Source organism: Echiichthys vipera (genome assembly GCF_963691815.1).
Source record: "Echiichthys vipera genome assembly, chromosome: 22".
Taxonomy (NCBI): domain Eukaryota; kingdom Metazoa; phylum Chordata; class Actinopteri; order Perciformes; family Trachinidae; genus Echiichthys; species Echiichthys vipera.
In genome coordinates, this window is record NC_139847.1 from 358,747 (window position 1) to 377,500 (window position 18,754).

Genomic DNA, 18,754 nt, shown 5'->3' on the forward strand with positions numbered 1-18,754 from the left:
CCACTGTGCCACACTGTCACTTAGTTCTGTAGGACATGCTGCTGCACTCCACTGCGCCACACTGTCACTTAGTTCTGTAGGACATGCTGCTGCACTCCACTGCGCCACACTGTCACTTAGTTCTGTAGGACATGCTGCTACACTCCACTGCGCCACACTGTCACTTAGTTCTGTAGGACATGCTGCTGCACTCCACTGTGCCACACTGTCACTTAGTTCTGTAGGACATGCTGCTGCACTCCACTGTGCCACACTGTCACTTAGTTCTGTAGGACATGCTGCTGCACTCCACTGTGCCACACTGTCACTTAGTTCTGTAGGACATGCTGCTGCACTCCACTGCGCCACACTGTCACTTAGTTCTGTAGGACATGCTGCTGCACTCCACTGTGCCATACTGTCACTTAGTTCTGTAGGACATGCTGCTGCACTCCACTGTGCCATACTGTCACTTAGTTCTGTAGGACATGCTGCTGCACTCCACTGTGCCATACTGTCACTTAGTTCTGTAGGACATGCTGCTGCACTCCACTGTGCCATACTGTCACTTAGTTCTGTAGGACATGCTGCTGCACTCCACTGTGCCATACTGTCACTTAGTTCTGTAGGACATGCTGCTACACTCCACTGTGCCACACTGTCACTTAGTTCTGTAGGACGTGCTGCTGCACTCCACTGTGCCACACTGTCACTTAGTTCTGTAGGACATGCTGCTGCACTCCACTGTGCCACACTGTCACTTAGTTCTGTAGGACATGCTGCTGCACTCCATTGTGCCACACTGTCACTTAAAGCGACAGATCACGTATCTGTGTCATCACTGTGCAGTGGTGTTGGTGTTGGTGGTGTTGGTGGTGTTGGTGTTGGTGGTGTTGGTGGTGTTGGTGGTGCTGGTGTTGGTGGTGTTGGTGGTGTTGGTGGTGTTGGTGGTGCTGGTGGTGTTGGTGGTGTTGGTGTTGGTGGTGTTGGTGGTGTTGGTGGTGCTGGTGGTGTTGGTGGTGTTGGTGGTGCTGGTGTTGGTGGTGTTGGTGGTGTTGGTGGTGTTGGTGGTGTTGGTGTTGGTGGTGTTGGTGGTGTTGGTGGTGCTGGTGGTGCTGGTGGTGTTGGTGGTGTTGGTGGTGTTGGTGGTGTTGGTGGTGTTGGTGGTGTTGGTGGTGCTGGTGGTGTTGGTGGTGTTGGTGGTGTTGGTGGTGTTGGTGGTGTTGGTGTTGGTGGTGTTGGTGTTGGTGGTGCTGGTGGTGTTGGTGGTGTTGGTGGTGTTGGTGGTGTTGGTGGTGGTGGTGTTGGTGGTGTTGGTGGTGTTGGTGGTGCTGGTGGTGTTGCTGGTGCTGGTGGTGTTGGTGGTGCTGGTGGTGTTGGTGGTGTTGGTGGTGTTGGTGGTGTTGGTGGTGTTGGTGTTGGTGGTGTTGGTGTTGGTGGTGCTGGTGGTGTTGGTGGTGTTGGTGGTGTTGGTGGTGGTGGTGTTGGTGGTGTTGGTGGTGTTGCTGGTGCTGGTGGTGCTGGTGGTGCTGGTGGTGTTGGTGGTGTTGGTGGTGTTGGTGGTGCTGGTGGTGTTGGTGGTGTTGGTGGTGCTGGTGGTGTTGCTGGTGCTGGTGGTGCTGGTGGTGCTGGTGGTGTTGGTGGTGTTGGTGGTGCTGGTGGTGCTGGTGGTGTTGGTGGTGTTGGTGGTGTTGGTGACGTTGGTGGTGTTGGTGGTGTTGGTGACGTTGGTGGTGTTGGTGGTGTTGGTGGTGTTGGTGGTGTTGGTGGTGTTGGTGACGTTGGTGGTGTTGGTGGTGTTGGTGGTGTTGGTGGTGTTGGTGGTGTTGGTGACGTTGGTGGTGTTGGTGGTGTTGGTGGTGTTGGTGGTGTTGGTGGTGTTGGTGGTGCTGGTGGTGTTGGTGGTGCTGGTGGTGTTGGTGGTGCTGGTGGTGTTGGTGGTGCTGGTGGTGTTGGTGGTGTTGGTGGTGTTGGTGGTGTTGGTGACGTTGGTGGTGTTGGTGGTGTTGGTGGTGTTGGTGGTGTTGGTGGTGTTGGTGGTGCTGGTGGTGTTGGTGGTGCTGGTGGTGTTGGTGGTGCTGGTGGTGTTGGTGGTGCTGGTGGTGTTGGTGGTGCTGGTGGTGTTGGTGGTGTTGGTGGTGTTGGTGGTGTTGGTGTTGGTGGTGTTGGTGGTGCTGGTGGTGTTGGTGGTGCTGGTGGTGTTGGTGGTGCTGGTGGTGTTGGTGGTGTTGGTGGTGTTGGTGACGTCCTCCTCCTGCTGAGTTCTATAAGAACATTTATCCTGAAATTGTGTCTCTTGAAGTCGTAGTTTGTGTGTCATTGTTTCCGTTACACATATTTCCTGCACAGTGCTCAGCCCTGCTCCTCTGCAGAGAGCAGAACTTTAACAAGGTACTCGTCACACACACACTTAAAACACACACACACACACACTCACACACACACTTAAAACACACACACACACACACACTTAAAACACACACACACACACACACTTAAAACACACACACACTTAAAACACACACACAAACACACACACACACACACTTTAAACACACACACACACACACACACACACACACACACACACACACACACACTTAAAACACACACACACACACTTAAAACACACACACACACACTTAAAACACACACACACACACACACTTAAAACACACACACACACACACTTAAAACACACACACACACACACACACACACACACACACACACTTAAAACACACACACACACACTTAAAACACACACACACACACTTAAAACAAACACACACACACACACTTAAAACACACACACACACACACTTAAAACACACACACATACACACACACTTAAAACACACACACACACATACACACACACTTAAAACACACACACACACACTTAAAACACACACACACACACACACACTTAAAACAAACACACACACACACACTTAAAACACACACACACACACACACACACACACACTTAAAACACACACACATACACACACACTTAAAACACACACACACACACACACACACACTTAAAACACACAAACACACTTAAAACACACACACACACACTTAAAACACACACACTTAAAACACACACACACACTTAAAACACACACACACACACACTTAAAACACACACACACACACACTTAAAACACACACACACTTAAAACACACACACACACACACACACGCACACACACACACACACACACACACATTGTCTTGTGTTAGATTTCCCAGGTAGAGTCTCTTACATGACTCCCGTATCTCGTATCCTCTTATTTTTCTTAGACCCGTCATATTTTATCCCAGGATCCTCTTTTCTCTGGGCAACGTTCATGTGTCCACACAGTCTCCAGCGTGGTTGGTGGTTACCTGTAGTTTCCTTCCTGATGGTCGGGGTTAAAATAACCCAGCTCCTGGAGCCGGTGTCCGTGCACCGTGTTTATAACAAACCATTCGTCCTCAGTAACAAAGTAAAGTTACGTTCCCTCAACAAGAGAGGAGGTCTGTCTGTAACACAGCAAACCTTTGTGTAGAGTTGAGATTACACTTTTCCCTTCACAGGCGTTCAAGAACACGTTAATCACTTCAGCGTCAGTGTCAGTTTTGATCTGCTTCTCATAAACGTCCTTTATCTGTCGCTATCCAAACGCATCACGCTCTGCAGCTTCCCCGCTCCACCCTGGTGCAGAACGCTGCGACGCCTTTTCCCCCATTGTTTGAACCCTTTATCAATCACAGCCGGTACGAACCTCGGGTCGGACGCAAACCCACTCAGAGTCTTTTCCTCTTTCTCCCATTTACATCTTTCATCAGCCGTGTCCCATGTTTCTACTGTGGTCCTGGTTATTGTGTCTGATTGGTCACATAACTTGTGTAATAGTCCCTTATGGGTCATTAAGTGTCGTGTTTCAATGTCCTTTCGTCCTAATTCTGTACTTTTCCATCCTGCGACACACTCGTCATTACACCAGTGTGTCAGGGGTCTCATGTGTCGGCGTGGGGATATTCCCTCAGGCTGGGTAAAGCCAGGCCTCCTTCGCCCTTTGGCAGCTGCAGAGTTTTGTGTCTGATCCTGAGTTTCTTTCCTCCACATCCACGATGAATGAATCCCACTCACTCAGCTGTTTCTGTGAGATCGTCACCTGCAGGGACTGAAACAGGCACAGGAGCCTCTGTGAGATCGTCACCTGCAGGGACTGAAACAGGCACAGGAGCCTCTGTGAGATCGTCACCTGCAGGGACTGAAACAGGCACAGGAGCCTCTGTGAGATCGTCACCTGCAGGGACTGAAACAGGCACAGGAGCCTCGGTGAGATCGTCACCTGCAGGGACTGAAACAGGCACAGGAGCCTCGGTGAGATCGTCACCTGCAGGGACAGAACCAGGCACAGGAGCCTCGGTGAGATCGTCACCTGCAGGGACAGAACCAGGCACAGGAGCCTCGGTGAGATCGTCACCTGCAGGGACTGAAACAGGCACAGGAGCCGCGGTGAGGTCGTCACCTGCAGGGACTGAAACAGGCACAGGAGCCTCTGTGAGATCGTCACCTGCAGGGACTGAAACAGGCACAGGAGCCTCTGTGAGGTCGTCACCTGCAGGGACTGAAACAGGCACAGGAGCCTCTGTGAGGTCGTCACCTGCAGGGACTGAAACAGGCACAGGAGCCGTGGTGAGGTCGTCACCTGCAGGGACTGAAACAGGCACAGGAGCCTCGGTGAGATCGTCACCTGCAGGGACTGAAACAGGCACAGGAGCCTCGGTGAGTTTGTCCTGTTGTGATATTTACCCCCTGGTCACGTTATTGACCTCCACTGGAGCTCACACGTCTCCTTTAACACGGAGATGGAGTTTATTTATAGTTTAGTGACAGAATCTGTGTTTTTGTGACAGAGTAAATCCATCGTTCTCTAGTTTTCTGGAAGCTTTCATTTGGTTGTTTTAGGAAAATTAACATATCATCCACAAACCGCCCCGTCCTGTGCTCCTCCTGTGCCGGTGTCACCCCTTTAATCTCCCTCCTGCCCCGTCCTGTGCTCCTCCTGTGCCGGTGTCACCCCTTTAACCTCCCTCCTGCCCCGTCCTGTGCTCCTCCTGTGCCGGTGTCACCCCTTTAACCTCCCTCCTGCCCCATCCTGTGCTCCTCCTGTGCCGGTGTCACCCCTTTAACCTCCCTCCTGCCCCGTCCTGTGCTCCTCCTGTGCCGGTGTCACCCCTTTAACCTCCCTCCTGCCCCGTCCTGTGCTCCTCCTGTGCCGGTGTCACCCCTTTAATCTCCCTCCTGCCCCGTCCTGTGCTCCTCCTGTGCCGGTGTCACCCCTTTAACCTCCCTCCTGCCCCGTCCTGTGCTCCTCCTGTGCCGGTGTCACCCCTTTAATCTCCCTCCTGCCCCGTCCTGTGCTCCTCCTGTGCCGGTGTCACCCCTTTAATCTCCCTCCTGCCCCGTCCTGTGCTCCTCCTGTGCCGGTGTCACCCCTTTAACCTCCCTCCTGCCCCGTCCTGTGCTCCTCCTGTGCCGGTGTCACCCCTTTAACCTCCCTCCTGCATCATCCGAGCTAACGGTTCCACAACCAGCCACAGAGACGAGGTGAGAGGCACCGGCTCGGCCTCGTTCCCCTCCCCAGGTTGAACCATCAGACTCCCGTTTGTTCGGACCCTCGCCGTCGGTTCCTGATGGATTGACTTAATGCAGTTTACAGAATCCTCATTAAATCCACATTTCTCTAAGACCTGACACAGAAACGCCCGTTCACACCGTCCAACGCCTTTTCTGCATCTGTGCTCGCCACAGTTCCACTTCCCCCTCCTTCTGTTCCTCCTCAGTGACGCGTGGAGTCCTAATCTCATGTTGTCTGATCCTCATCCATCAGCTCCTGCATCAATGTCTCTAAACTCACGGCTCTGATGGAGGTGCAGAGATTATAATCTATAATCTATAATCTGTCTTTAGTAATGATATTGATGGAGTAGAGATTATAATCTGTCTTTAGTAATGATATTGATGGTGTAGAGATTATAATCTGTATTTAGTAATGATATTGATGGAGTAGAGATTATAATCTGTCTTTAGTAATGATATTGATGGAGATTATAATCTGTCTTTAGTAATGATATTGATGGAGTAGAGATTATAATCTGTCTTTAGTAATGATATTGATGGAGTAGAGATTATAATCTGTATTTAGTAATGATATTGATGGAGTAGAGATTATAATCTGTATTTAGTAATGATATTGATGGTGTAGAGATTATAATCTGTCTTTAGTAATGATATTGATGGAGTAGAGATTATAATCTGTATTTAGTAATGATATTGATGGTGTAGAGATTATAATCTGTCTTTAGTAATGATATTGATGGTGTAGAGATTATAATCTGTATTTAGTAATGATATTGATGGAGTAGAGATTATAATCTGTCTTTAGTAATGATATTGATGGAGTAGAGATTATAATCTGTATTTAGTAATGATATTGATGGAGTAGAGATTATAATCTGTCTTTAGTAATGATATTGATGGAGTAGAGATTATAATCTGTATTTAGTAATGATATTGATGGAGTAGAGATTATAATCTGTCTTTAGTAATGATATTGATGGAGTAGAGATTATAATCTGTCTTTAGTAATGATATTGATGGTGTAGAGATTATAATCTGTATTTAGTAATGATATTGATGGAGTAGAGATTATAATCTGTATTTAGTAATGATATTGATGGAGTAGAGATTATAATCTGTCTTTAGTAATGATATTGATGGAGTAGAGATTATAATCTGTATTTAGTAATGATATTGATGGAGATTATAATCTGTATTTAGTAATGATATTGATGGTGTAGAGATTATAATCTGTATTTAGTAATGATATTGATGGTGTAGAGATTATAATCTGTATTTAGTAATGATATTGATGGAGATTATAATCTGTAGTTAGTAATGATATTGATGGTGTAGAGATTATAATCTGTATTTAGTAATGATATTGATGGTGTAGAGATTATAATCTGTAGTTAGTAATGATATTGATGGAGTAGAGATTATAATCTGTCTTTAGTAATGATATTGATGGTGTAGAGATTATAATCTGTCTTTAGTAATGATATTGATGGAGTAGAGATTATAATCTGTCTTTAGTAATGATATTGATGGTGTAGAGATTATAATCTGTCTTTAGTAATGATATTGATGGTGTAGAGATTATAATCTGTCTTTAGTAATGATATTGATGGTGTAGAGATTATAATCTGTCTTTAGTAATGATATTGATGGAGTAGAGATTATAATCTGTCTTTAGTAATGATATTGATGGAGTAGAGATTATAATCTGTCTTTAGTAATGATATTGATGGAGTAGAGATTATAATCTGTCTTTAGTAATGATATTGATGGAGTAGAGATTATAATCTGTCTTTAGTAATGATATTGATGGAGATTATAATCTGTATTTAGTAATGATATTGATGGAGTAGAGATTATAATCTGTATTTAGTAATGATATTGATGGTGTAGAGATTATAATCTGTCTTTAGTAATGATATTGATGGTGTAGAGATTATAATCTGTATTTAGTAATGATATTGATGGTGTAGAGATTATAATCTGTAGTTAGTAATGATATTGATGGAGTAGAGATTATAATCTGTCTTTAGTAATGATATTGATGGTGTAGAGATTATAATCTGTCTTTAGTAATGATATTGATGGAGTAGAGATTATAATCTGTCTTTAGTAATGATATTGATGGTGTAGAGATTATAATCTGTCTTTAGTAATGATATTGATGGTGTAGAGATTATAATCTGTCTTTAGTAATGATATTGATGGTGTAGAGATTATAATCTGTCTTTAGTAATGATATTGATGGTGTAGAGATTATAATCTGTCTTTAGTAATGATATTGATGGAGTAGAGATTATAATCTGTCTTTAGTAATGATATTGATGGTGTAGAGATTATAATCTGTATTTAGTAATGATATTGATGGAGTAGAGATTATAATCTGTATTTAGTAATGATATTGATGGTGTAGAGATTATAATCTGTATTTAGTAATGATATTGATGGAGTAGAGATTATAATCTGTCTTTAGTAATGATATTGATGGAGTAGAGATTATAATCTGTCTTTAGTAATGATATTGATGGAGTAGAGATTATAATCTGTCTTTAGTAATGATATTGATGGAGTAGAGATTATAATCTGTATTTAGTAATGATATTGATGGTGTAGAGATTATAATCTGTCTTTAGTAATGATATTGATGGAGTAGAGATTATAATCTGTCTTTAGTAATGATATTGATGGAGTAGAGATTATAATCTGTCTTTAGTAATGATATTGATGGTGTAGAGATTATAATCTGTATTTAGTAATGATATTGATGGAGTAGAGATTATAATCTGTCTTTAGTAATGATATTGATGGAGTAGAGATTATAATCTGTATTTAGTAATGATATTGATGGAGTAGAGATTATAATCTGTCTTTAGTAATGATATTGATGGAGTAGAGATTATAATCTGTCTTTAGTAATGATATTGATGGAGTAGAGATTATAATCTGTCTTTAATAATGATATTGATGGAGTAGAGATTATAATCTGTCTTTAGTAATGATATTGATGGAGTAGAGATTATAATCTGTCTTTAGTAATGATATTGATGGAGTAGAGATTATAATCTGTCTTTAGTAATGATATTGATGGAGTAGAGATTATAATCTGTATTTAGTAATGATATTGATGGAGTAGAGATTATAATCTGTATTTAGTAATGATATTGATGGAGTAGAGATTATAATCTGTATTTAGTAATGATATTGATGGAGTAGAGATTATAATCTGTCTTTAGTAATGATATTGATGGAGTAGAGATTATAATCTGTATTTAGTAATGATATTGATGGTGTAGAGATTATAATCTGTATTTAGTAATGATATTGATGGAGTAGAGATTATAATCTGTCTTTAGTAATGATATTGATGGTGTAGAGATTATAATCTGTCTTTAGTAATGATATTGATGGTGTAGAGATTATAATCTGTCTTTAGTAATGATATTGATGGAGTAGAGATTATAATCTGTCTTTAGTAATGATATTGATGGAGTAGAGATTATAATCTGTCTTTAGTAATGATATTGATGGAGTAGAGATTATAATCTGTCTTTAGTAATGATATTGATGGAGTAGAGATTATAATCTGTCTTTAGTAATGATATTGATGGGGTAGAGATTATAATCTGTATTTAGTAATGATATTGATGGAGTAGAGATTATAATCTGTCTTTAGTAATGATATTGATGGAGTAGAGATTATAATCTGTCTTTAGTAATGATATTGATGGAGTAGAGATTATAATCTGTCTTTAGTAATGATATTGATGGTGTAGAGATTATAATCTGTCTTTAGTAATGATATTGATGGTGTAGAGATTATAATCCGTCTTTAGTAATGATATTGATGGAGTAGAGATTATAATCTGTCTTTAGTAATGATATTGATGGAGTAGAGATTATAATCTGTATTTAGTAATGATATTGATGGAGTAGAGATTATAATCTGTCTTTAGTAATGATATTGATGGAGTAGAGATTATAATCTGTCTTTAGTAATGATATTGATGGTGTAGAGATTATAATCTGTCTTTAGTAATGATATTGATGGAGTAGAGATTATAATCTGTCTTTAGTAATGATATTGATGGAGTAGAGATTATAATCTGTCTTTAGTAATGATATTGATGGAGTAGAGATTATAATCTGTATTTAGTAATGATATTGATGGAGTAGAGATTATAATCTGTCTTTAGTAATGATATTGATGGAGTAGAGATTATAATCTGTCTTTAGTAATGATATTGATGGAGTAGAGATTATAATCTGTCTTTAGTAATGATATTGATGGAGTAGAGATTATAATCTGTATTTAGTAATGATATTGATGGAGTAGAGATTATAATCTGTATTTAGTAATGATATTGATGGAGTAGAGATTATAATCTGTATTTAGTAATGATATTGATGGTGTAGAGATTATAATCTGTCTTTAGTAATGATATTGATGGAGTAGAGATTATAATCTGTCTTTAGTAATGATATTGATGGAGTAGAGATTATAATCTGTCTTTAGTAATGATATTGATGGAGTAGAGATTATAATCTGTATTTAGTAATGATATTGATGGAGTAGAGATTATAATCTGTATTTAGTAATGATATTGATGGTGTAGAGATTATAATCTGTCTTTAGTAATGATATTGATGGAGTAGAGATTATAATCTGTATTTAGTAATGATATTGATGGAGTAGAGATTATAATCTGTATTTAGTAATGATATTGATGGAGTAGAGATTATAATCTGTATTTAGTAATGATATTGATGGTGTAGAGATTATAATCTGTATTTAGTAATGATATTGATGGAGATTATAATCTGTATTTAGTAATGATATTGATGGAGTAGAGATTATAATCTGTCTTTAGTAATGATATTGATGGTGTAGAGATTATAATCTGTATTTAGTAATGATATTGATGGAGATTATAATCTGTATTTAGTAATGATATTGATGGAGTAGAGATTATAATCTGTCTTTAGTAATGATATTGATGGAGTAGAGATTATAATCTGTCTTTAGTAATGATATTGATGGAATAGAGATTATAATCTGTCTTTAGTAATGATATTGATGGTGTAGAGATTATAATCTGTATTTAGTAATGATATTGATGGAGTAGAGATTATAATCTGTATTTAGTAATGATATTGATGGAGTAGAGATTATAATCTGTATTTAGTAATGATATTGATGGAGTAGAGATTATAATCTGTATTTAGTAATGATATTGATGGAGTAGAGATTATAATCTGTCTTTAGTAATGATATTGATGGAGATTATAATCTGTCTTTAGTAATGATATTGATGGAGTAGAGATTATAATCTGTCTTTAGTAATGATATTGATGGAGTAGAGATTATAATCTGTATTTAGTAATGATATTGATGGAGTAGAGATTATAATCTGTCTTTAGTAATGATATTGATGGAGTAGAGATTATAATCTGTCTTTAGTAATGATATTGATGGAGTAGAGATTATAATCTGTCTTTAGTAATGATATTGATGGTGTAGAGATTATAATCTGTCTTTAGTAATGATATTGATGGTGTAGAGATTATAATCTGTCTTTAGTAATGATATTGATGGAGTAGAGATTATAATCTGTCTTTAGTAATGATATTGATGGAGTAGAGATTATAATCTGTATTTAGTAATGATATTGATGGAGTAGAGATTATAATCTGTATTTAGTAATGATATTGATGGAGTAGAGATTATAATCTGTATTTAGTAATGATATTGATGGAGTAGAGATTATAATCTGTATTTAGTAATGATATTGATGGAGTAGAGATTATAATCTGTCTTTAGTAATGATATTGATGGAGTAGAGATTATAATCTGTATTTAGTAATGATATTGATGGTGTAGAGATTATAATCTGTCTTTAGTAATGATATTGATGGAGTAGAGATTATAATCTGTATTTAGTAATGATATTGATGGAGATTATAATCTGTCTTTAGTAATGATATTGATGGAGATTATAATCTGTATTTAGTAATGATATTGATGGAATAGAGATTATAATCTGTCTTTAGTAATGATATTGATGGAGTAGAGATTATAATCTGTCTTTAGTAATGATATTGATGGAGATTATAATCTGTATTTAGTAATGATATTGATGGAATAGAGATTATAATCTGTCTTTAGTAATGATATTGATGGAGATTATAATCTGTATTTAGTAATGATATTGATGGAATAGAGATTATAATCTGTCTTTAGTAATGATATTGATGGAGTAGAGATTATAATCTGTCTTTAGTAATGATATTGATGGTGTAGAGATTATAATCTGTATTTAGTAATGATATTGATGGAGTAGAGATTATAATCTGTATTTAGTAATGATATTGATGGAGTAGAGATTATAATCTGTATTTAGTAATGATATTGATGGAGTAGAGATTATAATCTGTATTTAGTAATGATATTGATGGAGTAGAGATTATAATCTGTCTTTAGTAATGATATTGATGGAGTAGAGATTATAATCTGTCTTTAGTAATGATATTGATGGAGTAGAGATTATAATCTGTCTTTAGTAATGATATTGATGGTGTAGAGATTATAATCTGTATTTAGTAATGATATTGATGGAGTAGAGATTATAATCTGTCTTTAGTAATGATATTGGATTAGAGATTATAATCTGTCTTTAGTAATGATATTGATGGAGTAGAGATTATAATCTGTCTTTAGTAATGTTATTGATGGTGTAGAGATTATAATCTGTCTTTAGTAATGATATTGATGGAGATTATAATCTGTCTTTAGTAATGATATTGATGGAGTAGAGATTATAATCTGTCTTTAGTAATGATATTGATGGTGTAGAGATTATAATCTGTCTTTAGTAATGATATTGATGGTGTAGAGATTATAATCTGTCTTTAGTAATGATATTGATGGAGATTATAATCTGTCTTTAGTAATGATATTGATGGAGTAGAGATTATAATCTGTCTTTAGTAATGATATTGATGGAGTAGAGATTATAATCTGTCTTTAGTAATGATATTGATGGTGTAGAGATTATAATCTGTCTTTAGTAATGATATTGATGGTGTAGAGATTATAATCTGTCTTTAGTAATGATATTGATGGAGATTATAATCTGTCTTTAGTAATGATATTGATGGAGTAGAGATTATAATCTGTCTTTAGTAATGATATTGATGGTGTAGAGATTATAATCTGTCTTTAGTAATGATATTGATGGTGTAGAGATTATAATCTGTCTTTAGTAATGATATTGATGGAGTAGAGATTATAATCTGTCTTTAGTAATGATATTGATGGAGTAGAGATTATAATCTGTATTTAGTAATGATATTGATGGAGTAGAGATTATAATCTGTCTTTAGTAATGATATTGATGGAGTAGAGATTATAATCTGTCTTTAGTAATGATATTGATGGTGTAGAGATTATAATCTGTATTTAGTAATGATATTGATGGAGTAGAGATTATAATCTGTCTTTAGTAATGATATTGATGGAGTAGAGATTATAATCTGTCTTTAGTAATGATATTGATGGAGTAGAGATTATAATCTGTCTTTAGTAATGATATTGATGGAGTAGAGATTATAATCTGTATTTAGTAATGATATTGATGGTGTAGAGATTATAATCTGTCTTTAGTAATGATATTGATGGTGTAGAGATTATAATCTGTCTTTAGTAATGATATTGATGGAGTAGAGATTATAATCTGTATTTAGTAATGATATTGATGGAGTAGAGATTATAATCTGTATTTAGTAATGATATTGATGGAGTAGAGATTATAATCTGTCTTTAGTAATGATATTGATGGAGTAGAGATTATAATCTGTATTTAGTAATGATATTGATGGAGTAGAGATTATAATCTGTCTTTAGTAATGATATTGATGGAGATTATAATCTGTCTTTAGTAATGATATTGATGGAGTAGAGATTATAATCTGTCTTTAGTAATGATATTGATGGAGTAGAGATTATAATCTGTCTTTAGTAATGATATTGATGGAGTAGAGATTATAATCTGTATTTAGTAATGATATTGATGGAGTAGAGATTATAATCTGTATTTAGTAATGATATTGATGGAGTAGAGATTATAATCTGTCTTTAGTAATGATATTGATGGAGTAGAGATTATAATCTGTATTTAGTAATGATATTGATGGAGTAGAGATTATAATCTGTATTTAGTAATGATATTGATGGAGTAGAGATTATAATCTGTATTTAGTAATGATATTGATGGAGTAGAGATTATAATCTGTCTTTAGTAATGATATTGATGGAGTAGAGATTATAATCTGTCTTTAGTAATGATATTGATGGAGTAGAGATTATAATCTGTAGTTAGTAATGATATTGATGGAGTAGAGATTATAATCTGTCTTTAGTAATGATATTGATGGAGTAGAGATTATAATCTGTCTTTAGTAATGATATTGATGGAGTAGAGATTATAATCTGTATTTAGTAATGATATTGATGGTGTAGAGATTATAATCTGTCTTTAGTAATGATATTGATGGAGTAGAGATTATAATCTGTAGTTAGTAATGATATTGATGGAGTAGAGATTATAATCTGTCTTTAGTAATGATATTGATGGAGTAGAGATTATAATCTGTATTTAGTAATGATATTGATGGAGATTATAATCTGTATTTAGTAATGATATTGATGGTGTAGAGATTATAATCTGTCTTTAGTAATGATATTGATGGTGTAGAGATTATAATCTGTCTTTAGTAATGATATTGATGGAGTAGAGATTATAATCTGTCTTTAGTAATGATATTGATGGAGTAGAGATTATAATCTGTCTTTAGTAATGATATTGATGGTGTAGAGATTATAATCTGTATTTAGTAATGATATTGATGGTGTAGAGATTATAATCTGTATTTAGTAATGATATTGATGGAGTAGAGATTATAATCTGTATTTAGTAATGATATTGATGGAGTAGAGATTATAATCTGTCTTTAGTAATGATATTGATGGAGTAGAGATTATAATCTGTATTTAGTAATGATATTGATGGTGTAGAGATTATAATCTGTCTTTAGTAATGATACTGATGGAGTAGAGATTATAATCTGTATTTAGTAATGATATTGATGGAGTAGAGATTATAATCTGTATTTAGTAATGATATTGATGGAGTAGAGATTATAATCTGTCTTTAGTAATGATATTGATGGTGTAGAGATTATAATCTGTCTTTAGTAATGATATTGATGGTGTAGAGATTATAATCTGTCTTTAGTAATGATATTGATGGAGTAGAGATTATAATCTGTCTTTAGTAATGATATTGATGGTGTAGAGATTATAATCTGTATTTAGTAATGATATTGATGGTAGAGATTATAATCTGTAGTTAGTAATGATATTGATGGAGTAGAGATTATAATCTGTCTTTAGTAATGATATTGATGGAGTAGAGATTATAATCTGTATTTAGTAATGATATTGATGGAGTAGAGATTATAATCTGTCTTTAGTAATGATATTGATGGAGTAGAGATTATAATCTGTCTTTAGTAACGATATTGATGGTGTAGAGATTATAATCTGTCTTTAGTAATGATATTGATGGAGTAGAGATTATAATCTGTCTTTAGTAATGATATTGATGGTGAAGAGATTATAATCTGTATTTAGTAATGATATTGATGGAGTAGAGATTATAATCTGTCTTTAGTAATGATATTGATGGAGTAGAGATTATAATCTGTATTTAGTAATGATATTGATGGAGTAGAGATTATAATCTGTCTTTAGTAATGATATTGATGGAGTAGAGATTATAATCTGTATTTAGTAATGATATTGATGGAGTAGAGATTATAATCTGTCTTTAGTAATGATATTGATGGAGTAGAGATTATAATCTGTATTTAGTAATGATATTGATGGAGTAGAGATTATAATCTGTCTTTAGTAATGATATTGATGGAGTAGAGATTATAATCTGTCTTTAGTAATGATATTGATGGAGTAGAGATTATAATCTGTATTTAGTAATGATATTGATGGTGTAGAGATTATAATCTGTCTTTAGTAATGATATTGATGGAGTAGAGATTATAATCTGTCTTTAGTAATGATATTGATGGAGTAGAGATTATAATCTGTCTTTAGTAATGATATTGATGGAGTAGAGATTATAATCTGTCTTTAGTAATGATATTGATGGTGTAGAGATTATAATCTGTATTTAGTAATGATATTGATGGAGTAGAGATTATAATCTGTATTTAGTAATGATATTGATGGTGTAGAGATTATAATCTGTATTTAGTAATGATATTGATGGAGTAGAGATTATAATCTGTCTTTAGTAATGATATTGATGGAGTAGAGATTATAATCTGTCTTTAGTAATGATATTGATGGAGTAGAGATTATAATCTGTCTTTAGTAATGATATTGATGGAGTAGAGATTATAATCTGTATTTAGTAATGATATTGATGGTGTAGAGATTATAATCTGTATTTAGTAATGATATTGATGGAGATTATAATCTGTCTTTAGTAATGATATTGATGGAGTAGAGATTATAATCTGTCTTTAGTAATGATATTGATGGAGTAGAGATTATAATCTGTCTTTAGTAATGATATTGATGGAGTAGAGATTATAATCTGTATTTAGTAATGATATTGATGGAGTAGAGATTATAATCTGTCTTTAGTAATGATATTGATGGTGTAGAGATTATAATCTGTCTTTAGTAATGATATTGATGGAGTAGAGATTATAATCTGTATTTAGTAATGATATTGATGGAGTAGAGATTATAATCTGTCTTTAGTAATGATATTGATGGAGTAGAGATTATAATCTGTAGTTAGTAATGATATTGATGGTGTAGAGATTATAATCTGTATTTAGTAATGATATTGATGGTGTAGAGATTATAATCTGTCTTTAGTAATGATATTGATGGTGTAGAGATTATAATCTGTATTTAGTAATGATATTGATGGTGTAGAGATTATAATCTGTATTTAGTAATGATATTGATGGTGTAGAGATTATAATCTGTCTTTAGTAATGATATTGATGGTGTAGAGATTATAATCTGTATTTAGTAATGATATTGATGGAGTAGAGATTATAATCTGTATTTAGTAATGATATTGATGGAGTAGAGATTATAATCTGTCTTTAGTAATGATATTGATGGAGTAGAGATTATAATCTGTATTTAGTAATGATATTGATGGAGTAGAGATTATAATCTGTCTTTAGTAATGATATTGATGGTGTAGAGATTATAATCTGTATTTAGTAATGATATTGATGGTGTAGAGATTATAATCTGTATTTAGTAATGATATTGATGGAGTAGAGATTATAATCTGTCTTTAGTAATGATATTGATGGTGTAGAGATTATAATCTGTCTTTAGTAATGATATTGATGGAGTAGAGATTATAATCTGTCTTTAGTAATGATATTGATGGAGTAGAGATTATAATCTGTCTTTAGTAATGATATTGATGGAGTAGAGATTATAATCTGTCTTTAGTAATGATATTGATGGAGTAGAGATTATAATCTGTATTTAGTAATGATATTGATGGAGTAGAGATTATAATCTGTCTTTAGTAATGATATTGATGGAGTAGAGATTATAATCTGTCTTTAGTAATGATATTGATGGAGTAGAGATTATAATCTGTCTTTAGTAATGATATTGATGGAGTAGAGATTATAATCTGTATTTAGTAATGATATTGATGGTGTAGAGATTATAATCTGTCTTTAGTAATGATATTGATGGAGTAGAGATTATAATCTGTCTTTAATAATGATATTGATGGAGTAGAGATTATAATCTGTCTTTAGTAATGATATTGATGGAGTAGAGATTATAATCTGTCTTTAGTAATGATATTGATGGTGTAGAGATTATAATCTGTCTTTAGTAATGATATTGATGGAGTAGAGATTATAATCTGTCTTTAGTAATATTGATGGTGTAGAGATTATAATCTGTATTTAGTAATGATATTGATGGAGTAGAGATTATAATCTGTCTTTAGTAATGATATTGATGGAGTAGAGATTATAATCTGTAGTTAGTAATGATATTGATGGAGTAGAGATTATAATCTGTCTTTAGTAATGATATTGATGGTGTAGAGATTATAATCTGTCTTTAGTAATGATATTGATGGAGTAGAGATTATAATCTGTCTTTAGTAATGATATTGATGGAGTAGAGATTATAATCTGTATTTAGTAATGATATTGATGGTGTAGAGATTATAATCTGTCTTTAGTAATGATATTGATGGAGTAGAGATTATAATCTGTATTTAGTAATGATATTGATGGAGTAGAGATTATAATCTGTATTTAGTAATGATATTGATGGAGTAGAGATTATAATCTGTATTTAGTAATGATATTGATGGTGTAGAGATTATAATCTGTCTTTAGTAATGATATTGATGGAGTAGAGATTATAATCTGTATTTAGTAATGATATTGATGGAGTAGAGATTATAATCTGTCTTTAGTAATGATATTGATGGAGTAGAGATTATAATCTGTATTTAGTAATGATATTGATGGAGTAGAGATTATAATCTGTCTTTAGTAATGATATTGATGGAGTAGAGATTATAATCTGTCTTTAGTAATGATATTGATGGTGTAGAGATTATAATCTGTCTTTAGTAATGATATTGATGGAGTAGAGATTATAATCTGTCTTTAGTAATGATATTGATGGAGTAGAGATTATAATCTGTCTTTAGTAATGATATTGATGGAGTAGAGATTATAATCTGTCTTTAGTAATGATATTGATGGAGTAGAGATTATAATCTGTATTTAGTAATGATATTGATGGAGTAGAGATTATAATCTGTCTTTAGTAATGATATTGATGGAGATTATAATCTGTCTTTAGTAATGATATTGATGGTGTAGAGATTATAATCTGTATTTAGTAATGATATTGATGGTGTAGAGATTATAATCTGTCTTTAGTAATGATATTGATGGTGTAGAGATTATAATCTGTCTTTAGTAATGATATTGATGGAGTAGAGATTATAATCTGTATTTAGTAATGATGTTGATGGAGTA